This window comes from Panicum virgatum, chromosome 8N, assembly GCF_016808335.1.
Source record: "Panicum virgatum strain AP13 chromosome 8N, P.virgatum_v5, whole genome shotgun sequence".
Taxonomy (NCBI): Eukaryota; Viridiplantae; Streptophyta; class Magnoliopsida; order Poales; family Poaceae; genus Panicum; species Panicum virgatum.
The window spans coordinates 23593951-23616245 of NC_053152.1; positions in this window are offsets into that span (position 1 = coordinate 23593951).

Consider the following 22295-nt stretch of genomic DNA (forward strand, 5'->3'; position numbering starts at 1 on the left):
TAATTAGCATCATTAGATTCGTCTCGCGATTTACAACTCATCTGTGCAAAAAGTTTTGTAAATAGACTTCATTTAGTACTTCAAATTAGTAAGATTTCAACGCAAAAAAAAATTTGCGCTGGAACTAAACAATGCCATAGTTTTAAAGGACTATTTAGAAGAGCTCCACCTCTAAAAAAACAGCTCTGCTCCACAAATACCACTTCACCTTTGAACTCCACTATAGTAATTCTAGTTCATTATGTTTTCTTTTTGAGAAAGGAATCGGATTTAATTAAAAAATTGCCTATTTTACAACTGAGATTTCGATATAAAATAAAATTACATTGAAGCACGTCACTAGATCTCTACACTTCATCTTCCTTGCAACCGGTGCTGTCCACTTATTCGGGAAACTCCATCGCCGTGGAATAGCAACAAATCCGAACAGAACTGCAGTTCCCACCAACAAAAGACTCCACAGATGTGGAGGCCGCAAAAGAGGCAATGCATGCTCAACCGCGGTAGGGAGTAAAAGACGCCAAAAGTACATCGATCATATTTTCTGAAGGTTGAACCAACCATAAGATCCGACGCCGCCGTTAGCCATCACTAACAGTGGCTGGAAGAGTAGATCCGCCGCCGCCAGCAAAAACACCAGTGACTGGAATATACCTGATCATGGGCCGACCGACCCGATGAGCCCGAACCGATCCGCCCATAAAATACCCGACCCGATCCGACCCGGAAAGTGTATGGGCCGGGTATGAGCTAAATTTTTTTGCCCGGACTGAAATTAGGGTCGGGCTCGGGCCTCAATTTTAGCCTGTGGGCCGATCCGACAGCCAAAAAAATCACCAAACTGTATCATGCGATTCACCAGGAGGTCACCAGTCCACCAACGTCCCTGGATTTTTTTCTTTTTCATATTTTTCAAAAATAAAAATTTCAAAAATATATGTCTATTTTGAAATATTTCAAAAATACCCCCGCCGCCCCCATAGGGCGATAGGCCCTAAGTGTAATTTTTTTCTTCAAATTTGCAACGAGGTCACTGGAAAAAAAAAAGGCGGGCCTATCGCCCCCCCCCATGGGCGACAGGGGGCCTTTCGCCCCCCCCCCCCTCGGGTGACCACTGGGCCCAACCCACGGGCGCAACAGGGGGCCTGTCGCCCCCCCCCAGGGCGACCGGGGTAACCCCCTTATATAAGATCCAACCCCCCTTCCCTCCTCATTTGAGCCCGAAAATTCCACCAAAAATCTAGAAAAAAAGAGAGGTGAGGAGAAGGGAAGCGGCGAAGCCCTGCCGGATTCAGCACTTGTGATCTGCAGGTTAGTACATTTAGTTTATATATTTTTCTATTTAAGTACTACGCATTTAAGTAGGAGTAATTTAAGTAGGGGTGAGTAATTTAATTTAATTAGTGCTATAGTAGAACAATTTAAGTAGGAGTTTAATGATACTTTAGTTTGTAGTTACGTAGTAGTAAATTAGTTTAGAAAATTAGTACTACACATTTATTATTATAATTGCAGTACTATTAGAGACGTGTTTATAAATTAATTATGATTTAGAATAGAATTTGGCATATGCAGTATAAAATTTGAGTGTCATCACGTAGTTATGAATATTTATACGTTGTAGTTGAATTTCATACTTAGTTTTTATGGATTATTGAATAAGGTAGTGAAGTAAAGAGTATAACTCGATAAGTATTATGTGATATACAGATATGTCGAGCAAGATGCAGTTTCAAGTATTTTATGGTGACTACAATGTTATGTATGGGCCAAATGGAGTAGATCTTTCTGCCTTTAAGTGCACATCTAGCGCCATAGATAAACCTCTGGAAAGGAGTTTTGGTTCCATATGTAAGTGGCTGCAGCGTGGGTTCCGTGTTGATCCGTTGACACATGTAATCACCGTCCAGTCTCTTGTTAATTGGGAGGTAGAAAAGTGAATTATGGGAATTGATGATGATACACAGCACTGATGACTGGCAGAAGTACATGCAAGCAGCTCTAGAGCGTGGGTGGCCTCTGGCCATTCTTGTTCAAATCCGGGAGAAGACACAAAATGAAATCCAACATTGTGCAGATCAAGGAACTCCGAGTATTCGAAGAGAGACCAATTATGTTGAGCAAGATGAGTCAGAAGAGACAGAGAACCAAAACATGGGACCACAGGGCCTTGCTGATGAGGGAGAGATGATATATAGCATTGTGGACGAGATGGAGGCAGAAGACCAAACCGCAATAGAGATGGAAGAATATGAGGGCTCATCTGATGACGAGCAGTACTCATTGCCAAAAGAGTGGAAGGAGCATGGTTTTGGCAGTCATGTCGCAGAAGATGTACGAAATCAGGAGTGGGAGTACAGAGGGAATGAGGTAGTATAAGGTGCAACATATCCAAACATTGAAGCCGTAAAAGATGCTGTGAGACTATGGGCAATATCATTGAAACGAGAATTCAGAGTCGTAAAGTCTGGCAGTAAAGAATATGAGGTGAAGTGTGTGAATGATGGATGTCCATGGCGAGTACATGCATTCAAGGGAAAATAGAAGTCAAACTGGAAATGTTCCATTATGACATAGCACACTTGTTTGCTGTTAGAAGTTCTTTCCTCGCATCGCAATATATCTTGCGACTTTGTTGCAAAGCAAATGTATGGGTTTATTATGGGCAACCTAAATTATGAGACAAAAATGATTGTTCGACACATTGAGCAGACTTACCAGTACACCATCAGTTATTTGAAGGTATGGCGGGCTAAACAAAGGGTGTTCGAGATGCGGTTCGGCACATACGAGGCATCATATGATAACCTACCTCGTATGTTATCCCAGATTGTTGCTAGAAATCCTGGAAGCTTTTATGACACATACATCGTACCAGCCGTGACTAGGGGACAAAGAATTATGCAACGAGCCTTCTTTTGCATAGGTGCTTGTGTTAGAGCATTTCAGTTTTGTCTTCCGGTGATCTGCATTGATGGCACATTTTTGACTGGAAGGTATAAAGGTCAGATACTCACCGCAATCGGTGTAGATTGCAACAACCAAATAGTTCCACTCGCATTTGCATTTGTTGAGAATAAGAACATAGACAGTAGGTATTGGTTCCTTGAACGAGTGAAGATTCATGTTGTTGCTGCACGTCCAGATGTGTGCCTTATTAGTGATAGGCATGCAGGTCTGCTGCAATCAATACTGAAATTGCAATGTGGAACTGCGACAACGCCTCCATTGTGGCCCGATGTCCAAAACAGGTGGTGCATTAGGCATATGGGTGCAAACTTCTATGACCACTTCAAGAACAAGGATCTTAAGAACCTGTTTAAAAGGTTGTGCACCCAAAATCAACAGAGAAAATTCAATGCATTATGGCAGATGCTTGATCAGTTGACTACAGAGCTAGTGAAGATAAGGGCATCAGGAGCAGGCACGAGTCAGGCTGCAGAGGCTAGGGATTCAATTGAGAAGCCATTTTCACACTGGATTCGAGGTGCACCTAAGGAGAAATGGTCATTCCTTTATGATACCAACGGAATACGGTATAGTATTCAGACAACAAACCTTGCAGAGTGTTTCAATATGGTTATGCGTTCTTGTCGTGCCTTTCCTCTTGTGGGAATTGTTGAGTTCATCATGTATGGGTGCATGAAGTATTTCAGAGAGCGTTACACGGCTGCAAGCATAAACATCAGCAACCCCCAAATTCAGTTTTGCAAAAAAGTGACACAATATATGCAACAGAAGATTGAAAAGGCCAAACTGCACCGCGTCATATCGACAGGTACAATGGAGCATAGATTTGAGGTTCTATGCAAGGATAGAAGTGGTCGTGGTATCCGTAGAGATAGGGTGGTACAGGAGAGTTTGATTACAGTAGATGGCAAAGCCTTCTGCACCTGCATGAAGCCTAAGTTATTGCATTTGCCATGCTCCCATCTCATTGCGGCATGTGCAGAGTCTGCATTGCAGCCAGGAGTATTTGTTTCACCTTAATTCAGCAAGGAAGCAGCTGTATCCACCTGGGGATATGAGGTATACGGGATTGGAATTGTGGGGCCTTTCACTCAGGATAATGAGAATAAGATGTTTATTCCTGATCCAGCCACTAAGAAAGGCAAAGGCCGCCGTCAAACACGTCGTATTCGGAATGGTATGGACGAGTCGGAAGCAAGCAAGGCACAAAAGCATTGCAGCCAATGTGGAGCATTGGGTCACAACTACAAGAAGTGTCCTCAGAATGCACTTCACGATGCTGCTGACGTCGGTCCTTCCGAAAATCCCAGAGATGGAGCACCTCCTACGTTCAGACGAGCATCGGCGAGAATTGCTCGTGGAAGGCATTCGGTGTCATGATCCACAATTGTATGTCATTATTTGTAATATGTAGTAATGAAATATTGTAGGTATGTAATGAAGTATTATTGTACCTATGTGTCCAGTTTGTATGAAATATATATTTACCTATGTGTTCTCATATATTTTTGAATGCAGGTATGAAGATGGACTTCTTGCTAGACCCAGTTATCGACTCGAGCCACAGGTCTTACTTTGCAGCTGTTGAGCACTGAGCCCTAGAGGTGCTACGTCCTCGTCCACCCGGGGAGGCGATCTCTATACACCACGATTGGTGTGACCGGTATGTAATGAAATATTATTATTTATCACTTATGTATTCGTCAGTATTCCTTTGTTTCGACAATTTTGTTTTTTTGCAGGTTACGTGAGGCCGGTCTACTGACTCTGAGCCGTCTTATCGACGTTGGGCCTATTTAGCTCGACCGATCCCTCCTGACGGCGCTCGTTGACAGATGGAGGCCGGAGACACACACGTTCCACCTCCCGTGTGGGGAGATGACTCCTACGCTGCAGGACGTGGCCTACCTCCTCGGCCTCCCTATCGTCGGGGAGGCTGTAGGTCCGCGTGTGGTGGTGGCCTCGTGGAAAGATGACCTGGAGGCCCGTTTTGCCCTGGTTGACCACGTGGAAGAAGCAGGTTCGATCAACCTGCACCCGCGAGCAGCAGGTCCTTCGAAGACCTGGTTCCTACAGTTTACAGTACGTATTCATTCCATATATAAATTTAATTGTTACAATTCACATGTTCCATTGACAGTTGAAACCATTAATCTTAATTGTTTATGCAGCCTGCCCTGTTGGCTGCGGATGCCGACGAGTACAGTGTGACCAGATCGCTGGAGGCGTACCTACTTTGGTTGTTTGGTTACATCATGTTCAACAACACTCATGGCAACTCGGTCGATAGGATTCTCCTTCCGTATGCACGAGAGATTGCGGATGGGGACGAGGACGTACCGCCCTACAACTGGGGTGAGGCGGTACTTGCAGCCACTTACCGTGGACTCTGCGACAGCTGCATGAAGACACATGGGAACGCTATCCTGGCAGGGTGCCCACTACTGCTACAGCTTTGGTCGTATGAGAGGCTAGCCGTTGGTCGGCCCATAGTCAGCCACGAGCCTTACCACGGGGGCACGTACGGCGACGAGGAGGACGAGAGGCCCACTATGGGAACTATCTGGATCTGGCGTCAGGTACATTAGCAACAAATCAAATTTTGTTATTCATTGTTACATGATGTATTAGCGCACTTTTAATTTTACTTATTCAGAATGCAGAGGTCCTGGGCGCATGCGCAGGTTAGACGCGCATATCCTGAGTTTGTTTCGGAGCTCGACATGCTGACGCCCGAGGACGTTGTCTGGGAGCCTTACAGCCCAGAGGCTGTGGCTACCCGTGCACCAGCAGGCCTGTCTTCGCACTGCTCCGCGAATGCGAGCCTGTGGCTTACTACCGCCGTCCTGGTTTATGACATCGCGGTTGAGGCATATTGCCCCTGGAGAGTCAGGAGACAGTTTGGGCAGTGCCAGGAGTTTCCGGTGCCCACCGCGTTGGAGCGTGTCAGTCGCCAGGACCACAGGTAATTATGAATGAACTTGGCTCATACATTCGTGTCGAATCTAACGATTCTTCGTGGTCCACTTTTGTAGGTTGTCAAGGAGTGGCTTGCCGTGCTCTGATGATTGGCTCACCAAGATGCAGCCGTGGGTGGACCAATGGGAACAGGCAGACGAGCACTTGGTCCATCCAACAGGACCACACACAGACAGCTCCTTTAGGGCTTACCTCACCTAGTACTTACCCCGGACTCGGGCTCGTCTGGTTTATGTCGACACTCACCCGCAGCCACACCAGGCGAGGCCTCAGGATGGCTATGCCCGGCACCACGTGGAGGCACTAGCTGGCGCGGTGAGTCTCTTGATCATATTTGCATATATATATATATATATATATATATATATATATATATATATTCATATTCGTAAGATAATTCATGTGTTTCTAACTATACCTTTACTGAATGGATGCAGTTTCGCCTTTGCAACATGATGGAGATGGACTGCTCGACTTACCTGACGAGGGTACGTGCCGGATCCCCAATGACCCAGTTTGAGCAGACAGAGGCATGGTCGAGGTAGCGTGATCAGTTGCGTCAGGTAGTGCACAACTTGGGAAGCCGTGTGCAGTATGAAGACAGGCACGGGTCGTCCCAGGCCTCATCGTCATTCCCGTGTCCGTCGACCGTGCACGGGCCGACATCGCAGTTCTTCCCAAGTGCAGGTAACGTACATATCTCTTTAAAATTAGATCAAGTGTTCCTACATATTTACTAATATCACATACAGGATACGATCCAGCTACTGCGTTCGGCCATACTGGAATGTTTAGAGGGACAACACCAGTTGGCGGACCGTATCTAGGGATGGTACCGGGGCCACAGATACCGATCTACACAGGTTAGTTTATGTTTCGTATTTTGGTTTCTACATGTCGTTACGAAATATACGAGCGTACGCTAACATCCACATTTTTTGTGTAGGATTCTACTCCGATGCGGGCGCCGGACCTTCTTCTTCCTTCTTTCGACCAGATAACGAGACCTTCACCTTAGACAACTTCGACAGCTTGACTCCAGAAGAGCCTGCCGCGCAAGATGACCCCGATGTCTTGGGGTATTCACAGCTAGGAGGAGCACCACTTGGGATCTCTCAACAGCAGACACCGCAGCCCCTTGCGCGTCCTGAGCGACAGGTGAGGTCTCCGGATGTTCTCACCTACTCCGAGGGCCATGTCCGTGCCCAGCAAAGGGCTAAGAGGGTCCGACGCCCTAGGGGTGGTTAGATATATCTGATGTTTGTATCTCTGATGTTTATTTGTAATGAGATAGCTGTGGACCGCTTATTTGTATCCGATGTTTATGATTGTGCTAGTTTACTTGTCATTTGTTTCTATAGATACTATTGATGTGAACTTGTTATGTTTGTGGGTTCCATAATGCTCGTGAAATAAGGGAAGTTCTTGCGATTTTTTTCCGTGATTTAATGAAGGACAAGTTAGGTGCGGTGGGAGTTAGCGGCCGAGATCCTGCCGACGATGATGACGACTACACTCTCGAATAGCTCAAAATAGGAACCATAGTGTATCTAGCTGCGAGTACGAGATCACAGGTTGCCACTGCTCAGCACGGCGATCACGAGTTTCCCAAATGTCGCATTCTTTGCCCAGACATACATGACATGTTTAGCAGTGCCCTTCCACCATTTCAAAAAGATGTGACAACACGGCAACCACTGCAGCTCACCTTCAAAGCAGTCTCTCTGCCGAGGACGACGAACCTGTCATTCTACAGCGCAGGTCTGTGGCGTGTAGTGGGGAAGGCGGCATCTTGGCGCGATCGACCGAGCTGCATCAATGCAGTGCTGTGAGTCTGCATGCATAGATATGCATCGAGTAGTCATTTCGAGAATCGAATCTAGCCTTTTCAGTGTTAGGTTAGCTAGCCTCTTCACTGTGTTGTCATGTAGGCTTTTTAGGTGCATTTACACTCCACACTCCGGGTATCAGACCTTTGTGCGCCTATAAATACTCCGAAGTTTGTGAACTCCCAGTAGCACTTAAACACCAAAGCTCATTGTATACCCAATGTCTGGAGGTGGGTCTAGCGGGAAGAATTACTACGGTTTTGGGAAAGGAAAAGGTGGAAGAAAGGGAGACCCCATAATATGGGAGGGGCCTCTTGGACCTGATTCCTTTCCGGAACCAGTGTTTGAGTTTCCGCCACAGCACAAGAGGGAATTTACCAATGAAACTCCTCTTCGACAATACGATAACCGTAGAGAACCGTGGCCAAAATGCAGACATGGTGAGGACTGCTTAGTGCAGATGTGCACCGACGGGATGGATGGCGGTCGGCGTTTCTTTAAATGTCCACACGCATGGGTAATACTCGGTTCTTTCATTTCTTTATCTTCAATGAGACACCTTACATGAAATTTATTTTGCAGTCTTCCGATACTCCAGAAAACTGTGGTTTTACTAGGTGGGTCGATCCTGCACCAATTGATTCTGTTCAGGAGTTCATCGAGTACCTCCAGATAAAGATCTTTGATCTGGAATGCAAGGTGAACCATTATGAGGAAGTGAGCGAGGGTAACAAAGACGACGAAGTTGATGATACCAGCAATGCTGCCGGTTCGCAGGATGAACCATGCACTATTCCTTACTGCAACTGCCCTTGTCACAAGAAGAAGGGCCCTGCGCCTCCGGCACCACCGCCTGCACCACCTGCAATGGGTGGATACTGCGGAGAAGGCTCAACGCAGTTTGCTACGTGGGGGTACGGCGACTAGGACTACCCTAGTGGTAGTGACATGCTGCATCGTTGTGTTTGTTCTGTTTTTTTTTAATTTACCTAAGGCATGTTAGGTTAGTCCGGAATCTGTTTACCATAGTTTGCAACGGGTTCTTCCATGCCACTGCATGTGTGATGTGTGTTTCATTATCGTTGTATTATGATGTAAAATTTGATGGTTCACATTATGTAATGCATTTCTTAATTCTTATTTCTTATCGTTATATTAATTAAATATGTGCTTTTTAGTATTCTAGTGACATGTTTATACTTCGATGCTCCATTACAACTAAGTACGATTCAAACTCGACATTATGTACATGTCCAGTGAATGCAAGTGAGGTACGAGACATACATATAAGCATAATACAACATTAACAATACTAAATGCGAATACAACTTAAACCGATGAACATCATATGTTATAGATCATGGCATGAAATCATCTAGGTCGTCATCCCAGTTGACAGATGGTGGTGCTGCAGGTGGTGTAGTATGGCTCCACGAACCTCTTGGCTTTCCCTTTCTCTCTTTTCTGGATCTACGTTCATGTACAGGGGGAGGAACATCATGTGTTGGAGGCCATGGTTTGGGGGGCATGAAGTCATCCATGTCGTCATCCCAGTTAACACATGTTTGTGCTGCAGGTGGTGCAACATGACTTGACGAACCTCTTGCCTTTCCCTTTGCCTCCTTTTTGATTCTAGGTTCATGTACAGGGGGAGGAACATCATGTGTTGGAGGCCATGGTTTGGGGGGCATGAAGTCATCCATGTCGTCATCCCAGTTAACACAAGTTGGTGGTTGAGGTGCTGAAGCATGACTCGACGAACCTCCGGGCATCTGTTCTTGCGCAGGCCAAGTACTATCACCCGAAGATCTTATCCGCCTCCTTCGTCTAGTTTGCGGCATAAGTCCACCAAAGATACATACCAATTTACAGAAATTTGGTATCGTTTTGTTAATCAACTCCGTGTCCTCGGGGTAATCCTAGCATATAATTAAAAAAACAATGTTACTGTTTTATAAATATGGATTCGAAATGACGGACAGGATTACAACTGAATGAGAGTTACCTTAATGTGCATCTCATACACCTCTGACCGCATCCATATCCTACAAGTACTTTGTATGAATCCAATGATATTAGGATGATTCGCTAGTTCACATACTCTCATGTATATCTTCCGACGTTCTAGCAGGTGTCCATTTACATCTTGCGTCGTAATACCTCGAAATAATGTGAAATCTTTAAACTCTAGTACTTTGGACAACACCATCTCTATCGTACCATCCGCTAACGGATCCAACTTCTTACTGATAATAAGATGGGTCATGATATCAAGTATTATACTAGATTTTTCTTCGGTCCATGAAAATCCTCCACAATTGGAGGCAGCCATTGCCTTATGCTGCAATATCAATAAGGTACTTTCATAATTCTATTCTAATTCATAATTAATTTAAAAACAAGTTTGTAATAGTACAGAAATTGTAATACTAAACGAGTGTTCTAAAGCACCAAATCTAATTCAGCTAATCCGCTAATTAAATTAAATTTTTATACAATATCAATGGATTCATACAGAAGTTACCGGTAGATCACAAGTACGCAATTCGGCAGAGCTTCGCCGCTTTTCTTCTCCTCACCCCTCTTTTTTCCTGAATTTTTAGGCTCAAATGACAAAGGGGATGGTGGCATATGGCGGCCAGGGCTTATATAGGGCAAAGGGGACCCTATCGCCCCCCCAACGTCCGACAGGCCCCTGTCGCCCCTCGGTGGGCGACAGGCCCCTGTCGCCCGTGGGGGGGGGGGGGGCGACAGGCCCCCCTTTTTTTTTTGCCAGGGACGTCGTTGCGAATTTGAAGAAAAAAAATTACACTTAAGGCCTGTCGCCCTATGGGGGGCGACCGGGGGATATTTTTGAAATATTTCAAAACGGACATATATTTTTGAAATTTTTATTTTTTAAAAATATAAAAAAGAAAAAACCGCATGTCCCTCCCTCACTCTCGTTCTAGCCCAGTGACCCCGTCCAGCCCAACAACATCATGCGATTCACCAGGAGGTCACTAGTCCACCAACGTCCCTCACTCTCGTTCTAGCCCAGCGACCCCGTCCAGCCCAACAACAATCAATTAATTGGCCTCCCAATCCCAGCCCAGGCTCCAATTAGGAAGCCACCATCGAACAGAACAACCTTATTCTCTCCTCCTCAAAGCTTTATCCTCTCGGAGCCTTGGACCGAGGCACCACCGCACCAGCACCTACGCATGACGGCGCTGCTACGGGACTGCGCGGTGCTGCTACGGGATGGCGCGCGGCGGCCGGGCTGCGCGTCGCGCGGGCTGCGCTTCTACGAGACGGCACGCGGCGGCCGGGCCACGTGGCGCGTGGGCGGCACTGCTGCGAGACGATGCGGCGCGCGGGTGGCGCGGCTGCGGGACGGTGCGGGGGCGGGGCGGCACTGTTGCGGGACAGCGCGGCGGCCGACGGCACCCTCTCCTCTCTAGTGAGACAACACTAGCGCACAACAGATCTGAGGACTTCGGCCCGTGGGGCGTCGGGCTGCGCCTCGGGTGGGCTCGGGTCAGGATTTTTGGCCTGGCGCTCAAGTCGGGTCGGGCTCGGGCCGGGGCAAAAACATGTCGGGTTGCTCTCGGGCTGGCCCGACCCGAGAAATGATCAGGTATAGACTGCAAAGACAATTCCAACAGAGGGGAAAACAGATCCAATCCCTCCTCAAAGAGGATTAGGCCAACGTACCTCGATCCCTCAATAAAGAGCATGACGTCTCCGAAGAAAATGACACATCCCCCGGAGGAGATCCAATACGACATAGTAAGCCAGATCGAAAACATCGAAAAGATGATCCAAAACCCAACCTAATTATTCTGGAGGAAAGGAAAATTATTGGAAAAAACCTAACGATAAAGTAGATCTTAAAAGGATGGACCCCACCCCCCAGCCGGAGACAAGGGGAGACGATGGCCGGAGGCGGGGACAGCGGCGTGCGGCAAGTGCGACGTGGAAGGCGACCGCCCGAGTCGCCCCTGGGGCGACACGGGGGACGAGGCGGAGAAAAAACTATCCGCAGAGTAGAGCGGCGAGGTAATTTTAGTTCATTATGTTTGGGAGAGCTCCACTCCACAAATTCGCGAGGTCCACTTCCTTCCACTCCGCCAGCCCAGTGTGCAAGTAGCGGCCTAGTCGGCCCATCTAAATTCACCCCACTTCCTTGTGGGTCCCACTGTCAGATTATCTTCTACCTCCCTCATCTCTTCCAACGTTCAAGCGGAGGCGCGCAAGCACCAGAGGCTGCGAGCCATGCCGGGGCCGCGAGCCGTGCCGGGGCTGCGAGACCCGACAGCGGCGGAGGCCGCGAGGCGCGGCGGGGCCGTGAGACCCGGTGGCGGCCGACGCCGCGAGCCGCGGCAGCAGGGCCGCGAGACTCAACGGCGGCGGCTGCAAGCCCCAACGGCGGTGGAGGCCGCGAGACCCGATGACGGCCACCTCCTCATGGTCGCGGACCTGGCCACTGAGCATGGCGGACTGGCCGGGGACGGCGCCATGACGGCGGCGCGCGACCCGCGTGACCCTACCGCACAGGACGCCCTGCAAATGTGCGGGTTCAGGCGCAGTCACGCGACGGCAAAGGCCTGGGGTGCCGCGCGCGCTGCAGCTGCTCAAGAGGAAGGTCGGCGGTGGAGGAACCAATGGCGGGGGGGGGGACTCTTGGCTGAGGCGACGGCGGAGGAGAAGGAATCAACGGTGGCGGGCGGCGGCGAGCTCTTGCGGGAAGAGGCGGCAATGGGCGGCGGCAAGCCCTAGAGGGCAACAGGCGATGGCGAGCCCTAGCGGGCGGCGGCAAGCTCCGGTGGTATGAGGCGGCTACGGGCGGTGGCGAGCCTCGGAGGGCGGTGGGCGATGGCGAGCCCCAGCGGGCGGCGAGCGGTGCTGAGCGACGAGAGGGCGTCGGGAGGAGCAGGATGACGTTGACTTTTTCTATTTTTATGTGAAAGGGTATGTGTAACCAGTGGCAAGTGGGTAATAATCTGCAACTCCACTAGCTCCAGTGCATTAAGGATTTATTTTTGAAAATATTTGGAAAGTAAAGAAAAAAAGGACTGAAGTGGCCCTCAGTCTGATTCTTTGATTCAACCTAAGGCTCAGGGGCAACTCCATATGGAGCGCGAGTACTTTGTGCACCATATATAAACCAAGATTTCGGGGCTTGAGCACCTCACAGCCTCGAAGAAAACAGGAGTACTTGAAATATTACTCGAAGTATTCAAAGGAAGGCCGAGAAGCACCAGACAAATGTTCAGATCACTTGAAGTACTCGAAGATGTCTCTACAAGTACTCAATGCCTGTAGGGCTCGACTATGAAGAGCTCGGGGGCTTGTCAGACCCGAGGTAGTGTTGACGCGAAACTATCACACACCAAAGCTCGAGAGCCCCGTACGCCAAGCTCGGACTGCACTTCATTCAAACCAAGGCATGCCAGTCAATTTGACATGTAAATTGATAAGAAAACAGCAAAACCGTCAAATACGAGAGTGTATCGGCTGCATTTCTGAATAACTCTCATGCGTCGTATCGGCAAGGCTCTGCCGATACAGAAAACGACAGCAGATCAGGTATAAAAAGCGTGTATTTAAAGCGATCTATAGAGAATCGGCAAGAAGCTGCCGATTCCGGTATGCAACTAGACGGCTAGATCTAAAACTGAGACGTGCCACATAACAATGCGCAAACCCACGAATGTATGGATATGAACAAAGCTAAGCTTTTAACCAATCTAATCATCTTTATAAGGTTTATCGTGATAACCAGAGAGCTTACAGCCAATTAAACAGATTACTATGCCGGGTAAATTGTGAATAGATCTAAACGAGAAAACAGCGATGCGCCCGAGATCAAAGTTTAGATAAATTCGATGACTTTTGAATAGATCTGAACGAAGCCACAACGATGCGCCCGGAAGCTAAAGCTCAGATTTACTCGGTAAACAAAAACTTAACAGCAAACCAAGTCGCTCGAATGTGAGGTGTCCTTGATCAGCTTGAAAGAACTCGCAAAAAAGAAAAAGATGGTGAAGCCGTCGACGGAAAAGTAAATTGCAAGTAGAGTAAAGTTTTGTTTGCTTGATGTGTATCATCTTCTACAATGATCGGGGGCTCATATTTATACCCCACGTTAACAAACTCCTATCCGATTACGACAAAGTACAATCTCTAAGAAACTATTTTAACAAATAAAAAACACAGCCTTCCAAACCAATACCGTCTCTAAGAAACTATTTTAACAAATAAAAAACACAGCCTTCCAAACCAATACCGTCCCAAATCAGATCTTCTCACCACCCGCTAGGACTCCCAATCGGTAACAAATCGCGACCGATCCTCTTCTCCACGTACCACTGCCGTTCCTTAGATTGGCATTTCCCTCTTCCATGATTCTCTTAACACGTGCCAAAAAACGGCGTCAACACATGCCCCCCAGTTTTGGAGTGAAATATCCTTTTGCTCCAAAATTCTCTCTTCAGCCGCAATCATTTTCTTCAAACGGTTGCTTGGAAAGTGCTCCATGCCGTTCCTCGTATCCAGCACAGACGGCTCATTAACTCAGATTCCCATCTTCTAGGGGGGTCACTCTATAAATACAGCAACACACTCTTCCCATATCTCCTTTACCAGCCCCCATTCTGCAATCAGGCTTTTTCTCTCCTCAAGAACCCATCTACTTCGCTGCTTCCAGATCTCTGATTGAATCTTCCCCAAGCAACAGGACCCCATCAAGCCTTCGTAATGGCTTCCATCTCCGAGATCCCTCAGGTAAGTAATCTTTTATCCTCCTCCTCGCACTGTCATTTTTGATCTGCAGCTTACAATTGTTCTTATCTCCTTTTCCGCCATGGTTCTTTGGCCCTTAGGAGTTCAACCATCATCCCCCTTTCCAAACAATCCAGCATGAACTGTTTGGGTCCTATGGGCGACCCTGACCCAACTAGTATAATCAACCTGGAAACTGGTAGGATCCACCTCAAAGCCTCCAACATGACTTCAGATTGGCCCCAAGCCTTCCGATCTTGGCCGAATGTCACCCCTGGGTGGAGGAACTGGTTTTGTAGAGTAGCGGGTGCTCATCGGGCTATTTGGGAACAGTATGATATCAGCCAGTGCTTGGATTTATCCTTATCTGAGATGATCAAGAATGAGCCGATGCTCACATCGGCTTCTTTCTTCTGGTCTGATGCCATCAATGCTTTCTTGTTCGGTCATAGTCCAATGACCCCAACTTTGCTAGATGTTATGATGCTGACTGGCCTGAACATCTCTGCCCCCGACCGGTCCTTCGACTTCCTGGACAAAGCTTCTTTCAAAATAGAAACCAGGACCATCAGCGAGTGGAAAGGGTATATTATAAAGAACATGAAAACTGGTTTCATGTCGGTCAGAGAGCACACAACCTTCCTCAATATGTGGCTAGAAAAGTTTATCTTTTGTGGCAAAATAGCTGGCCCAACAAACAACACCCTCAAGATGGTTGAAACCTTAGCGGGAGGAAACCCAGTCCCTCTTGGAAAACACCTCCTTGGGTCAGTCTACCGTTTACTTCATCAGGTATCGGCAAACTTAGGGCCGATCAACCGATCTCCAATATTGGAGGCCCCTGGTGGTTTATCCAATTATGACTGAATATGTATATGCACAAGACCATGAGAATCAAACTGTCATAAATGTCTTTCCCATCAGAAGAATTTGCCGAGGAAGAAGACCTAGTTGTTCGCCGATGCACTCCATTTGGCAAAGCAGCCATCATGATTGCCAATGACCCCAATGTCTTCGGCAAAATTGATTTCTTCAGATGCTTCTATAATGGATTCACCGAGGATTCCACCATTTGGTTCACATACCATGATGATAACAAGGAATACGAGAGCCCGTTCAAGTTTCACCTTGATTCTTGGAAGAATGATGAAGAAGCCACCAATATTATGAAAGAAATCATCTCCCCAAGAATCCTTCCTGCTAACTTCACATCTCGAAAAAGCGCTATTGGCTACGAATTCTATTATCCATCAGTAGTAGCCAGGCAATTGGGGTTCGTCCAAGTGCCACCCCTCCCCTACTTTGCCGATAAGGTTCAAGCCAGGAACACAATAAGCAATGCTCTCACCTATAATCGACTGAAAGGTCTGGAACCCAACACTGACATGACAAACTTAGCCGACTAGCAGATTGCACCCTTAACCACCATACCATTTGTGCAATGGTGGTCAGAATGGCAGGAGCACCTCTTCTGTGAATCGGTAAGGATCTACTGCATCGCCTTGAATGGTAGCTATCAAGGTACTGATGACGAGGTACGCACGAAAAATCCTTCCTTTGTATTTCCAAGCTCACACTTCCCCTTTGTATTCTAACAACCATCTTTGCGGTCGAGGGTACCACTCCTCCAACGATCAGCAAAAGCGGGTAGCCGATCAACTATTCCCCACCAACCAATTATCCTCTTATCGGCTATGACTCGCCATCTCTCACTGACGTAGCCGCTGGCAAGAAGCGCATGATGACCAGCACCAAGAAACCAACTCGCAAGACTCAAGGTTCTACCAGCCAGACCTTGGCCATCACATCGGCGCCAGATGCCGATGTCCCAACAGATGCCCTCTCCTCTTCATCGGAAGGTAACAAACAATTTTCTTCCTTCTTCTCTAATCATGATCCTCATCTCGCTAATTATTCTGTCAATCGACACTTTAAGACACAGCTGCCGATCCACTTAAAGAGGCAGATGAGGAGGACACCCTAGATATCACCTGCCAGACGTCTCCAATAGTCTAGGTAATTTATATGTCTGCTTATACCTGCTCATAACTTCTCTTTCGCCATCTAATATTTTGCGCCCTTTTAATCACTTCCAGCGACTTCCCTCTAAACGAGCCAGGATAACTTCTTCGTTAGTCCAGGTAATGTACTCATCTTCCTCTCTTGATTTTAACTTATCACTGATCTGACTTTATCACTCAGCAAGCACCAATCGGCATGCAAGAACCGCTGATCACTTCACAGGATATTCCTATTGATTCTAGCATTCCAGCACTGCTACCTGCATCCCCTTCTGTGCCGCATATTGACGAACTCCATCTGAAACAGGTGAGATCATCCCCTCAATAAAACTTTTCAAAATGAAAGGCAACAATCGGCTAACACATCTCCCTCCTATTTATCAGGCGCAAGATAGCCCAGACAATAGCCTGTTCTCCTTCAAGCTCGGGATAACCACCATGGAGGACGAAGCTATATCATTGGCAGAATCAGCTCCACTGTCGGAGGACACAAATGCCAAGCTTCAGAAAATTTTGCAACTTCTGAACCAAGATATTGGCCAACTTGTTTGAGTTGCCGAGCCGATTTGCCTTGTTTTGAAGTCCTTGAAAGGTAGTCTTCTAGAATCCCTTGAGGAAGTATTGAACCCTGCTGCGTACATCGAGAGCCATTAGATTCCAGTCCTTAGGGATCAGAAGCGTCTTTCTAATCGGCTCCATCAAGAGCAAATGATCAAACAGAGGGACGACTGGAAAACTCTTGTGGAAGTGACTCGTGGAAAGATTGTATCCTTGACCCAGTCCAAAGTAGAAATGGAGCAATCCAAGAGAGACTTGGAGGCCAGGCGAGAACGTCTCTCCAAAGAGCTAGAACAAGTCTCTCCAAAGAGCTAGAACAAATAGATCAAGAAATTGCCGATGTGAACAACAAATTGTCTCAGCTTCCATCGGCACTCCAATAGCTCGAAGTAGAGAAACACGAGCAAGCTAGCCAGGCATATCAGCTTCATAAGAGTCTCCAACCGATCCCTGGTTCTGCTGAAGCTGATAACAAGGAAGTCCAGGAAGCTGATAATATTCGCCTGCGTGCGATAATGGCGATCCAAAGTGCTCTTGGGTCATTGTAACATGCTTCTATCTTTCTGTGGTGATGCTGGAACTTAGCTAATGTAATGCAAACAATGTTAATTGTCAGCCTCATAACATTTCGTCTCACCACATACACTTCCACTTTCTGTACATTTGGATTTTATTGCCCTAAGGTCGATACAAAATTATATCGGCCATTCAGTAACCGATGTTATCAAAACACCATCGGCTTTCTTTTACATTTTCTTTTGCTCTAAAGGCGACGTCCATCATGTCGGCTATATTTTAGCCGATGCTTAAATCATCAGCTTTACAGACAGCCATTCAAGACTCGTCTGCAAACCCAGTTGCTTGGCTTGACCACATCTTCTAATCTACAATCTTCAAGAATTCTATCTCCCATGCTTGACCAGAAAAACAGCTTATTCTTTCATAGCTCCATTCACAAGCCTCTGCTGATGCGATACTGAATGATGAATCGGTGAAAACAACTTCAACAACGTCACTGATCCATTGTATAAGACACTGATGCATAGTAGATGGCATGCAACAGTTGGCATGAATCCAATCTCTCCCCAGCAGCAAACTGTACGAGCCCTTGCCATTGATAACAAAGAAAGTAGTGGGAAGAGTCCTACTACCGATTGTCAAATCAACGCATAATGCCCCAACAGTTGGAGACACAACTCCTTCAAAGTCTTTGAGCATCATGTTTGTCTTGGTTAGGTCTTCATTACTTTTTCCACTCTTGCGTAGCATAGCATACGGCATTATGTTTACAGTCGCACCTCCATCCACCAACATCTTTGTAACAGGTTTGCCATCAACAAATCCTTTCAAGAATATAGCTTTAAGATGCTTGCACTTTTCATCCTCCGGTTTTTCGAAAGTAGCCAGTATGGGTTCCAAATTCAATTGAGCCACAACATCTTCCAAACTTTGCCTTTCATCATTGCTAGCTGGTGCCATGAACTCACTGGGCAACATGAAAACCATATTGACAGGCGTAGCCGATGACCCTGGACCTTGCCGATCATCAGCCCTTGGCTTGACACGCCAAACCTCTTATTTGACTCCCTTCTTCTTGGGAACCTCCTTTCTTTCTTCTTCCAGCAACTCTGTTTGACGCAATCTTTGAACTCGCCTCTTCTGCAATCTGTTTAGACCCAGTGGACACCATTGAGGCAGATCAACGTTGTCATGATATGGCTCTCTTTCTGGATCCCTGCGATGCGGGTACTCATTTGGCACTCGAGCATTGGCCATCTGCTCCAGCTGCTCATCAGCAGGAATCCTTCCTCCTGCAGGATCACGCAGCATGGTCCTGCCCCCCAGCCAATCATGCACTGAGACTCTGCCCCCCAGCCAATCATGTACAGGGATGCATCTATCATCACTCCTCTCTCTGATGATCTGCCTTTGAGGTCTCTGGTCAAATCGAGGCTTCTTGTACGATCGGTCTTCACAGTAGAACCGTTGCACTCTGGACAGTTATCCACTATCGGCAAAGTCAAGCCTTCTTCCCAACAATACACAAAGAAAGGACACCTCCAATGTCCCTCATGATGCCGTGCAGCCTTTTCTCTGTACTGTCGTCTCTCCTTGTCACGCTGGAACTTGATCAGCAGCATCCGGGATGTGACCTGCTTCTTTGGCACCGCAGACCCTTTAGCTTTCTCCTACAGCTCCTTGCTCTTGGCTTCATCGGCCGATATCTGAGCCTTGGGATCAATAGCTCTAGATTCGTTGGCTGATTGTGATGTGAGCACCTTTGTCTGCAATGCATTCTTCTTTCCTCCAACATCTACAATGTTAGTAGGAAACGTGTGCCCATCTATCTTCATTGGCTTTTTGGGTATCTCAAACTTGAGCCTACCCTACTCGATAGCCGATTGTATCTGCCGATGGAGCACTTTGCACTCATTTGTATCATGAGAAGTTGCATTGTGCCACTTGCAGTACTTCAGGTTCTTGAGCTCTTGATCTGTCGGGATCTTGTGATATGGCTTCAATTTGATATGACCCTCTGACAGCAACAAATCAAAATCTTGTTAGCCTTTATAATATCAAACCTATAGTTCTCGGGTTCCTTGTTGCCAAATGGGCATGAGATTGACTTCTTGTTGTTCTGAACCCATTCAGCCGATCCCACCATCTGGTCATCATCAGAATCGAAGGAGTCTGAGTAATCAGCAAAGTTAACTTTCTTTTGAAAGGTACTCCTCTTCTGCTCGTAGGATTTGACCTCCCCCGTCATTCTATGAGCCATCTGACTGATGCTGTAGAACTCTTTAGAAGCATACTTCTCCTTGATATGTCGCAAGAGTCCTTGGAAAGCAACTTCTGCAAGCTGCTAATCAGATAGAACCAAACTAGAGCACCGACGACCGATTCATCGTTCCTTTGCCTCAGGTTGGTCAAATCGGTCAGCTTCATCTCATGTATGCCAGAGTAGAAGAACTGGTGGAACTGCTTCTCCAGATCGGCCCAGAACAATATGGAGTTGGCTGGTAACGTTGTAAACCATGTAAAGGCCGATCCTGAGAGAGACATAGAGAACAAACACAGCTTCAACGTGTCATTCTATGTTGCTTCTCCACACTGCATGATGAATCTGTTGATGTTCTCTACTATGGAGACCTCCCCTTGCCTAGAAAACTTGGTGAAATCGACAGCTTGTATTTGTGGGGCAGTGGGATCTGATCATACGTAGCTGGATATGGTGTCTTGTACATCAAATTCTGCTGCTTTGGCCTTAAGCTAAACTGATCTCTCATCACCTCAGCAATCTTGGATGCCCAATCAACCTATTGACCAGTGGATGATGTCAACTGTGACACTGGTGAAGCTATCGGCAAGGTTGCCGATGCTGGCTGTGGACTATGCATAGCCATCGGCTGAGCAGCCGATGCTGTCTGCGTGACATGGTGAGTGACTTGATTGGATGGCAGCTGATAGAGAATCATCTCATTACTAGTACTGGCCTATGCTGACCCCTTATTAGCTTGTTGCTGTGCCACAGGATGTATGTTTGGCACATTCACATGACGAACATAGCTAGTTGCAGGATCATGGAATATCCAAGTAACTCCATTAGCGTGAGGAAGTCTGGACACGAGGACCCCTGTAGGAGACTTGGGCTGTATCAGCATCGCCAGATTTTGCTAATGAGATGTCGGCCCAGAAGCCGACACATTGGTAGGTCCCATTGGCAATGGTGCTGGTGCAGTTGGAGCCGCTGGCTATGGAGCCATCGTACTGTCTTGAGGCTAGGTCGGCTGTGGAGCTGATGCGTTGACTTATTGATTCGCCGGCTATGAAGCCGATGAGCTTGCTTGCCCCGCTCCAGATGAAACCATGTACTCAGGAGGTATGCCAAAACTAGTAGTAGGATTCCATCCAACCGGGAACCCTGTCATGAAACCTCCCTGTGCATGTGTGGCCATTGGTGTGGAGTTTGTATACACAGGGGTGAACTGAGGTGACACTATCGTACCAATCGGCTGTGAGACTCCAATACTTCCCTCTGCCTGAGTCTAAGGGTTAACTGGAGACATTGCAGTAGCCGATCCGGTAGGGGTCAAAACCATCTGCCTAGCCTGCTGATAGGCCGGTCCCACAAAGCCTTGTAATCCCCCTTCTTGCAGTGTCTTGAGCACAACATTGTGAACAAAATTGACCATGACCGAAGAGTGGCTTATGAAAGCCTGTCCGACCGCTTGATTCACCATATGCGCCATCCTGCCTCTTTCTGTGCCTCATCATAGGGTGGGAGAGTAGGGAAATCGAACTTCTTGAATCCCTCTCCACTCCTATTTGTACTGATGGATAGAAGGCACCGCTGCTCATAAGCGTCAGTAGCTGCGTTGAGTTCTGCTTTCTGCTCATCCTTCAGCTTGTCCTTGTCGATCGGGATCTGGTTGTTTGGTGTAACGTTGTCCTTGTCGTCGGACATGTTGATTCTTCTGGTCCCACCAGGCGTGCCAAAAGATGTGTTGACGCGAAATGATCACACACCAAAGCCCGAGAGCCTCGTACGCAAGGCTCGGACTGCACTTGATTCAAACCAAGGCGTGCCAATTAATTTGACCTATAAATTAATAAGGAAACAACAAACCATCAAATACAAGAGTGTATCGACTGGATTTCCGAATAACTCTCACGCGTCGTATCGGCAAGACTTTGCCGATACTGAAAACGACAATAGATCGGGTATAAAAAGCGTGTATTTAAAGCGATCTACAGAGAATCGACGAGAAGCTGCCGATTCTGGTATGCGACTAGACGACTAGATCTAAAACCGACACGTGCCAGATAATAATGTGCAAATCCATGAATGTATGGATCTGAACAAAGCTAAACTTGTAACCGATCTAATCAGCTTTACAAGGTTTATCATGATAACCAGAGAGCTTACAGCCGATTAAACAGATTACTAAGCCGGATAAATTGTGAATAGATCTAAACAAAAAAACAACGATGTGCCCGAGATCAAAGTTTAGATAAATTCGATAACTTTTGAATAGATCTGAACGAAGCCACAATGATGCGCCAAGAAGCTAAAGTTCAGGTTTACTCGGTAAACGAAACTTACCAGCAAACCTAGTCGCTCGAATGTGAGGCATCCTTGATCAGCTTGAAAGAACTCGCGAAAAAAAAAGAT